The sequence below is a fragment of the Dromiciops gliroides genome, chromosome 1 (assembly GCF_019393635.1).
Source record: "Dromiciops gliroides isolate mDroGli1 chromosome 1, mDroGli1.pri, whole genome shotgun sequence".
NCBI lineage: Eukaryota > Metazoa > Chordata > Mammalia > Microbiotheria > Microbiotheriidae > Dromiciops > Dromiciops gliroides.
In genome coordinates this window covers 700,408,481-700,418,627 of record NC_057861.1, presented here as the reverse complement: position 1 = coordinate 700,418,627, position 10,147 = coordinate 700,408,481, and the positions used below count along the sequence as shown (strand labels likewise).

Here is a 10,147-nt window from a genome sequence, read left to right as displayed (position 1 = left end):
CCCAAGACAGAAGTTTTAACTGAAAGGGATTGAGGGATTTCTCAAATCAACCTGATGTTCTTATAGGTTATAAGTCTTTGGGACCTTGGATTGTCCATGCTTCTTATAGGGAGGACAAATCTGTCGTCACTCTATTAAGAGGACAAGGGGCAATTCCTAATTAATTCTCTTTTCTTTTTTTCTTTTTTGTGGGGCAATGAGGGTTAAGTGACTTGCCCAGGGTCACACAGCTAGTAAGTGTCTGGGGCCGGATTTAAACTCAGGTCCTCCTGAATCCAGGGCTGGTGCTTTATCCACTGTGCCATCTAGCTGCCCCTCCTCCCCCCATTAATTATCAGTGACTGGGGCTGCCCTAAGATAAATCAGTGGGTTTGTAGCCATTCCTTGATGCCAAGTTGGGGGCTATTCCAAGATGATTTGGTTGGCTCAGACTCTTGGGAAAAGGACTCTATTGATAGGAGTAACCTTTTTCCTGGCCAATAAAAGTGAGTTCAGGTAGATTTTTCTATTTTTTCCTAGAAAGGTTCAGAAAACAGCTTAGTTAAGAGCGAATCTAGGTCCTAGGAGTGAGAGATGGGTTGGAAATAGAAGGTTCCTTCACAAGCAGGAGTCATTAACAGCTGCCTTAAGGGCAGAAGCACATAAAATTACATGTACAATACTGATAAGGCTAAAGGAGAGAGTTCTAAGAATAAATATTCCCAGCCCCAAAGATGGCAGTAGCCAGGACACCAGTGGTCTTATGTCCTGGAGAAGCACATGGGAAATGAATGTATTTGCCATTGTGGCTGAGAGAAGTTCATGGACAACATTCTTTTTTTTTTTTTAAGTGAGGCAATTGGGGTTAAGTGACTTGCCCAGGGTCACACAGCTAATAAGTGTTAAGTGTCTGAGGCCAGATTTGAACTCAGGTACTCCTGACTCCAGGGCCGGTGCTCTATCCACTGCGCCACGTAGCTGCCCCCATGGACAACATTCTTAAACCCACTACTCCCATGTGGTGAATGGAAACAGAAGGACTTTTGATTTTGTAGGTAGTATGAACCTGGAATGTAAGGTAGGTTTCTTCAGCAGTGTCTGTCTCCTGGGTTACTTAGAGAGTAACCTTAGGTTCACGAGTTTGAAGATCTGGCCTTCTAATGAGAGAAAGGGAGTATATGAGAAGCGTCCCTCTTGGAGAGAGCAAGAGGCAATTCATATGGTGCCTGAAACTAAAGGATAGATAAGGAATTCAAGTCATGATGTGGGGGTGTTAAGACCTGAACTTTGTTCTCCATGATTAGCATGAGTCATTTAGACAGTGTAAGCCTATTGGGAAGATATTTGCCTGTCCAATACTGATATTGCCTTCTGGGTGGAGTTCAATCTTCACGTAGATTCTATGAACCTTAGAGGGATTTTATAGGTCTATATGGGAGAGAGGGATTCACCAGACTGTCAGGATGTTGCCGTGGCAATCACAGTTTCAGTGCTTTTCTGAGAAGAGTTCTAATCAGGGTGGTGCTGAGTCAGGATCTGAGTATCCTGGTGGAAAATGGTTCCCAGTAGGGAGAAAGAATTGTTGATTGTTTAAGGGCTCTTGTGAGTCCCTTTGTTTGTCTCCTCCATTTGCTTATGGGTTATTGTTAGTTATTTTTACTTTCTGTGGGGTGAAATAAAGATTGTCTTGAATCTAATATGTATTTGTTCCTTTAGTGTTTATATAGGAGCTAGGGACCCTATTACCCACGTTTGTAAAAATCTAGACATAAACAATAGATAACTTATACTCATATATTTCCTAAAGCAACCTGGAGGATTGTAATGAGTGAAAGAAATATTGATCTTTTAGGGTAACCTCCCAGATTGAACCTGGTCAATGTGAACCCAGAGATTGGAGGACCCTGGGTTGCATACCAAATGAATAGCATAAATAATAGATACTATAGGGGCAGCTAGGTGGTGCAGTTGATAAAGCACCAGCCCTGGATTCAGGAGGAACTGAGTTCAAATCTGGCCTCATACACTTGACACGTACTAGCTGTGTGATCCTGGGCAAGTCACTTAACCCTCAAAAAGAAAGGAAGGAAGGAAGGAAGGAAGGAAGGAAGGAAGGAAGGAAAAAGAAAGAAAGAATAGATACCGTAGGAGCCAAGAGGCAGGAATGGATAGCACCATATAGGATGGTTGGGGAAGGAGTTGTAGAAGATTTGATCCATCTTAAAGCATGGATAGGATTTAGGTATGTAGAGAATTAGAGATGGGAGAAATGACAGAAGGAAAGGACTAAAGTGGGAAGGTACAAAAACCATTCGAGAACAGTGAATAAATTGCTTTGAGTCAATGTTTGACTGGCATCTCCATAAAGTTTTCCCAGGTTATCCCAGTCTACATTCTTATATTGGCTTCCACTTCTCTGAAGTCTTACAACATTTATTCTTTGTAATCACAATCTTTGCTGTTAATAGCACACTACCTTCTATCGTCCTTTAATTGTATCTTTTGTGTGTCTCTTGTCTCCCCAACTAGACTTTTTCCACCCAGAAGGCAAGAATGATGCTTCATACTTGTCTTGTATCTCCCATAACATCTAGAATAAAGTTTTGGACATCCCAGTCACTTTTAGATGGAAAGAAAGACATCAGGGAAAATAATTGTGTATTCAACCTCTCTGGAGGAGCAGTTTTTCTTCTCTATGGTTTTTCTTCCCCCTTTAAACTCACCTCCCAGCTGCTCCAGATGTTGGATTCCAAAAAGTGGCACATTTATTCTGGCTATAAAGGAAATGCCATGTCCCCTTTCTCATGACAAGAAGAATGACTCCAACTCCTATCTCTCCCCACATTAGATGCATCCTCCATCATCAATTCCACTTTTGGAGTTTTCCAAATACCTAGTGCTCTCTATTGCTAAGGCCCCCTCATTTCCCTGGGAGAAACTGTCCTTGTGAAGTACAGAAATTCTGCATGGTTTCTTGTATTGTTCATCCAGGGACTAATTAGCTAAGAAAGCACATGCAATGGGGTGATTCTCTACTTCATTATTTTAGGGCTCTGTGGACTTTTCCATTCATCACCACTAAAGTCTCTTCCAACTCTAAGATTCTATTTTGGTCTCTTGTTGCTCAAAAATTCTATAATTCTTTTCTTTAGGTGAAGTATCATTTAAAAAACTCCTGGCAGTCAACTGGTCTATTCTCAAGGTTATGACATAAATAATACACAATGGGTATGATCTAAATAATCCTAGAGCAATGAGTGTCATTCCATAAAAACTTCTGGGAGAGATTTCATGGCTTGTCTTATTCATACACTAATATCATATTATAGCTTGGAAAATGTATGGATGCAAACTCTTCTTGACCTTTGGTTGCTCCATTGGTAAGAGACCAGCACTTCAATCTTCTTTTACACCAGGATGGTAGATAGAAGTCTGTATCTCTTTTAGAATGGTCAGTGGAATTGTTCACGCATCCTTCCTCAAAATAGTTGATGTAACTCCCTGTATTTTTCCTTTGTCATAGCCAATTGACATCTACCTAGGGGATTGATGGAACTCTGTACTTTTCCTTTTGCTGCTGGAACTTATTCCCTCAGAATGGTCGATGGCATGCTATTTAGCTCTTTCTTGGAATGTAGGATGGTGCTCTCTGCATCACCTTCCTCAAAATGGCCAGTGGACTTTGTTATATGACATGATTAGAGGGGCTTATCCTCAGCTTGAAAGAGTTTATTGGAAGAACTGTCAGGTTGTTTGGGTTTGGTTTTTTTTTTCACTCTCAGACTTCCTCAGGCCCTGGCACACCAAACTACACGTGGCACAGCAGGCTGGGTTGCAAAATATATCCGGCATGGCAGTTGGTAACAGTTGTGCAATCTCCACCAACTTACGGAAACCACCATAAGATGCTATTAAGAAGGAGACCCTTCTCGCCTAGCCATTCCGGCCACAGTCCCATCCTCAGCTGTAACTTGCCTTTATACCCCACACAGCACCACATGCAGTTCATGGCTTCAGATAATTTTTCCCTCTCTGGGGGGCCCAACTGTGTGACTGCTGTTTTCTGATACTGTTTGCACCCAACAATCACCGTGGGCTTGTCCTAAGTAGGTCTCCAAAAAGGTTAGGGTACCAGGCACTGATTTGGGTGGGGTTCTCTTCCTCACTCTCCCCACACTACAGCATCAAGATCTACTCAAGTCTCAGCATGGATGTGGCAATGCTGGAGAAATCTCTTGGCAAATTAGGGAAAAGGAAAGACAATTAGCCAGAAGAAGGAACCAATTGGTAAATCAAACTGATGAGCTCATAGCTTTCTACTCTATTTAGTTCACTGCAACTTCCTCTAGAGACATCTCTTCCTGTGGAGGTCATTCCTGGGTGGTAGATAGCTCAGTAACTCTTCTGTGTCTACATAGGAAATTACAAATGTCTTATCACTTCAGGGGTTAATGACCTTACTGACTCCACTGGCAGTTCCCTCCACAGCTAGGAATCCTGAGAAGGGAGGAAGGACATCCATTTACCCAGGGCAGGCCAGGTCCCAGAGGGCAGTGGATGATTCCTCTCCTTAGGGTTCTATCACTGGGTAATCCTAAGTGGCTGGAATTTCTTTTCTTTTTTCTTTTTTTGTTTGTTTGTTTGTTTTGGTTTTGGTTTTGGTGAGGCAATTGGGATTAAGTGACTTGCCCAGGGTCACACAGCTAGTAAGTGTCAATTGTCTGAGGTCGGATTTAAACTCAGGTATTCCTGACTGTAGGACTAGTGTTCTATCCACTGCACCACCTAGGTGCCCCAGTGGCTGGAATTTCTAACATTGTTGCTCAAATCTCCTGTTTGGTATATTACCCAATACTAATTGCCCAGGTGATATTATTTAGTTTTTACAAAAAGGAATTGATTGAGAAGTTACAATGAGAACAGTAATTACAAAATAATCCCCACATTTTGTGTCCATATGTACAAATATGCCATACATGCACACACACACACACACACACATATATACAGAGTCCAAGGGAAGAATGAGCTCAAAAATGCCATGCTAATGATAACACATGGACCCCAAGGGTACTTTGTAACTCTTGGCCCTGGGAGTCCTTCTCTCCTTTCAAGGAGTCTCATCAAGTTAAATTCAAGGAATGGCATTAGGGATGGATGGATTGCTCCCTTATTTAGCTGGGCTTGCTCCTTCTAGGATAGGGTCTTAGATGAAGAGTGAGTTCACTGCTGGGCTGGATCAAGCAGGTTGCTTAGCTGCTTATGCCATTGGCTCTAAGACTACAGGTGTTGCTGAGAGCTTGGATGGTTATAATGAATTTCCCAGGCTCATATGTCTCATGGGCACTTTCATTTCAGAATACTTACTCACCTAAGGTCAGGAAAGAAGAAACACCACCAAAACAGAAGTCTCCTGTGCTCTGGGACACATGGTGGCCAAGTGGGAGATAGATTGCTGTTGTTATTTGTCCTTTGTTCTTGAAGAGGACCATGACATTGGGAAGTGATGGCATGACTTGCAGTGAATTGGATTTTAGGGAGGGAGGACTGTGCAAAGTCACCAACCTCACTCTCTCCTCCAGAGCCATCTGGGTCCAGTGGCAAGGAATAGGATAGTATGACTGGCAATGGCCCTGGATGTAGGACTGTCAGGGAAGAGAGAAATAGACCATCCCTTCTATTCCATTGCAAGAACACCCTGTTTTCGCTCAACCTCCCTTGAATATCTTTATTTCCAAGTCTAACCCCTGCACCTCTGTCCTTGATCCTATCTCTTCCTTTGGGAACCAACCTTATTAGGATTATAAAATAAGAGCTATGACGACCTTCAAAGACATCTAGTCCAATATTTTTGTTTTCAAAATTTTTATATATTTGCTGGCATACTGTTCAACCCCTCCTCCCCCGAAAGACCATGAGATTTGTATCTCCAGTGCTTTGCAGAAAGACAAAAAGAGAAAGGGTTCATGAACCCTGTGGTACAAGCCAAACTGGCCTCCCAATTTCATGCAGGGTGCTTTCTCACCTCATGTCCTTTGCTTGTATTGGCCACCCTGTCTAAGATGCCCTCTCTCCCTTCCCCTACTCCCAGCCCACAACTGCTTCCATCATAATGTTCTCCGTTCTTCAAGGCCCAGTTCAGAGGCTGCCTCTTCCCAGCCAGCCTCCTTGATGTCCCTCCAAGCTAAGAGTGATCTCTCTCTCTCCTGTGAACCCCTAGACTTTCCCTTACCTTGACTATAGCACTTACCACATTTTGTAAGTACCCTGTATAACTCCTTTACTAGACTATAAGCCTTGTAAAGATAGGGGGTGTATTTATCTTTCTATCTCCCACAGTGCCTAACACAGGGTCTGGGATTTAGAAGAAGCTCAGTAAATATTCATTGAACAAATGAATGTATGATTTGAAGATGGGGGGGGCTTTCTGGGGGTGGGGGTTACAGATGACTGAGGGCCAACATAAAGAGGACAGTATAGAGGGGAGTTCAGCATGGCTGACAGTCCATGGTCAGGAAAGCTTGGAGGGCTAGGGGTTCAGTTTCCCCATGGATCATTTGGGTTTTCACTCATTGGGGCAGAGCTTCCCCACCTTCATTCCTACTGAATAGACAAATTAAATCCTGTACCCACAGCCAGCCTGATACTGTCAGTCTTGCCACGTTCCTTCACATCCGCTTTGCCTCTGAGAATCAGACTCCAAATCAGAAGGTAATAAAACTGACTGAGGGAGGGAGGGGAGAGAATGGGGCTGGGTTAGGAAGGAGAGGAGATTAAAAACCTAAGAGAAAAAGACCTCCAGGTCCCCAGAGACAATTCCTTGCAGCCTATGTGGCAAGGTTTTTCAAGACTGAGTAGGTGGAATGCAATAGGTATTGGCTACCACTTCCACCCCTGGTGCAGTTCTGACAAGGGAAGAGAATCCATCTATCTAGGATCCCATGGCTGGAGCATCTCTCTTTAGGCTCCCCAGTCCTAAGGAGCCAGGTGACTATGCACATATTCCCCCCAGCACTTGTCCACACTTTCAGATACCTTTCCCCAATTTCACTGCCTTAACCTAACTTCCCACAGCTCCCTCAGAATCCTACCTGCAATATGGGGTCCTCCCACACAGAAACCCACCCTATACTGCCTCCCCAATTATTCCCACCACCATGACTTTCTAAAATTCTCTCAGAAACCTATCCCCATAACTGGACTCTCTTCAACATATTTGTCCATCCCATTTCCAACTGTAGAACTCCATATGATCTTCTCCAATACCACTAAAGTAGAAAGAAACTTGACTCTAGATTAAGAGATCTACATTCAAATCCTGCCTCAGACGCTATCGATGTACCTTTGGGCCAGTCACAGTTGCCTTGGGCTTCAGTGTTCTCATCTATAACATGGGGGTTGGATTGGATGACCTCTGAGGCCCCTCCCAACTCTAGATTGATGAACTTCTTTCCCAATGGAGTTTCTTTTGACATTCCTTGTTTCCACTGTAACCAAATTTCTAACCAATCCTGGAGGATTTTGCATGCATCTCTGCATATATATAAGAAGACATGACTCCCAACAAGTGGAGAGAATAGCTAGATGATGCGACATACCTGTCTTAGGAATTAAGGGGCCAGAGCCCTTAGGAGAGAGAAGGATAGACAGAGGACACTGAGAATATAAAGGGAAAGACTTTGGAAGCTGCAGACATGTAGAAGAAACCATCTTCTCAGTTATGTTCTTGATGTCCGGGTTGCCTACCTAGAGAATGCAAGATGGAATTCTTTGGGTGAAAACGGGCCCTCCCTCTTGATTTGAGCTAAGATCTCATTTTACTCTCAGCTCAAGAGCTCATTCATTTCATTCATTCACACACACACACACACACACACACACACACACACACACAGAGTATAGACCCTATAGCACATTGTCATCTGTACAACTTCTCTGATTTCTGTTTGCCATTTGCTTGGATAAATGGGTTTCCTTACTATTTGCTATCTGTGATGGGATATTTTTTTTTTTTTTGGTATCTGATGTTTGGTGGAAAAGAACAAAGTTGACAAGTGTGAACTAAGGGCTAATTTCTGCCCTAAGATAAAGGAAGCAGCTTCCCCCCTCCCCAACCTATCATATTCCTAGACCAGTGATATTTGAGGGGGGAAAATATATATATATATATATATACATATATATATACACACACATATATATGTACACACACACACATATACATACATATACGTATACATAACCATCCTGGAGATGAGGAAGGGAGAAGGGAACTAGCATTTATTTAGTACCTCCCATGTGTCAGATTCTATGCTAAGCACATGACAAATATTATCTCATTTAACCTTCATAATACTGGTGGGAGATGGGAGCAGCTAGGTGGCACAGCCCTGGATTCAGGAGGACCTGAGTTCAAATCCTATCTTGGACACTTGACACTAGCTGTGTGACCCTGGGCAAGTCACTTAACCCTCATTGCCCTGCAAAAAATAAAATTAAAAAATACGGTTAAAAAAAAATAATGGTGGGAGATCTTTTCTGCCCTGCAGCTACAGCCACGAGTATGCTTAGGCTTCAGAAGAGGTTTGTCTCTAGTGTCCTCCAATGTGGAAAAAAGAAGGTATAGCTTGACCCTGGTGAGACCAATGAAATTGCCAACACCAATTCCCGTCAGCAAATCTGGAAGCTGATTAAAGATGAGCTGATCATCCGGAAGTCCGTTACTGTGCACTCTTGTGCCAGAAGCTGGAAAAATACTCTGGCTTGACAGAAAGGCAGGCACATGGGCATTGGTAAGAGAAAGGGTACTGCCAATGCTTCTATGCCTGGGAAGGTGACCTGGATGAGGCGAATAAGGATTCTATGGCATCTACTCTGAAGATATCGTGAATCCATAAAGATTGACCGCCATATGTACCACAGCCTGTACTTGAAGGTGAAGGTGTTCTGGATCTGGGGGGCAGCTAGGTGCCACAGTGGATAAAGCACTGGCCCTGGATTCAGGAGGATCTGAGTTCAAATCCAGCCTCAGACACTTGACACTAGCTGTGTGACCCTGGGCAAGTCACTTAACCCTCATTGCTCTGCCAAAAAAAAAAAAAAAGAATAAGTGGATCTTCATGGAGCACATTCATAAACTGAAGGCAGACAAGGCCCAGAAGAAGCTCCTGGCTGACCAGGCTGAAGCTCACTGATCCAAGACTAAGGAAGCATGAAAATGTTGGGAAGAGCATCTCCAGGCTAAGAAAGAAGAGATCATCAAGACTTTGTCTAAGGAGGAGGAGACCAAGAAATGATATTCCCCTATTTCCTCTCTACATAGTCCCCTTTTATTTGTTTTATACAATAAAATTTGACAGACTGTCAAAAAAATAATGGTGGGAGATATTATTTTTATCCCCATTTTTCAGTGGAAGGAACTGAGGCAGGCAGAGATTAAGTGATTTACCCAGGGTCACACAGTTATTATGTGTCTAAGGCTAGACTTAAACACAGGTCTTATAAACTTCAGGCCCACAGCTTAGTGATCAGATGCCTGAAAGATAGGCAAGGGAAAGAGCAAACACCTAGTAAAGGCCCTTTTCCTACTCCTTTCTGTTTTGTTTTGTTTGTGCGGGGCAATGAGGGTTAAGTGACTTGCCCAGGGTCACACAGTTAGTAAGTGTCAAGTGTCTGAGGCTGGATTTGAACTCAGGTCCTCCTGAATCCAAGGCTGGTGATTAATCCACTGCATCACCTAGCTGCTCTTCCTACTCCTTTCCAGGTAGAAATTCAAGTTTCTCCTGGAAAGGGTATGCCAATTTCCAGAGATACCTATCCAAGAAATCCACAAATAGTATCTATACATTTAGATAACCCATTAAGACATGCATATGCTACATAGATACCACTATCTTATATCAGGAAAATCCCCATTGATTCTTTTTTCCCCAAAGTTTTCAAAGCTCACTTGTCCAGTCATAACTACCTGCTTACTAAAATGTCTCTGAACAATTTTCTTTCTCCCAGTATGATTCCCCATCTTCCCAGACCCTTTTCCCTATCTTCATCAATACTCCCCATAGCTCTTCCTGCCAGAGCCAGAATCATGGGACTCCAGCAGCAGAAAATTCCCAACTCAACTCCCTGAACTTGCCTACCTCAACCTACCACATTCATATGCCCAACA

At 43.1% G+C, this 10,147-nt stretch overlaps 1 pseudogene; it reads left to right on the top strand.

Annotated features, from left to right (window-relative positions):
* Window positions 1–8,542: 8,542 nt before the first annotated feature.
* On the top strand, window positions 8,543–9,275 carry LOC122735777 (annotated as a pseudogene).
* Window positions 9,276–10,147: the final 872 nt, after the last annotated feature.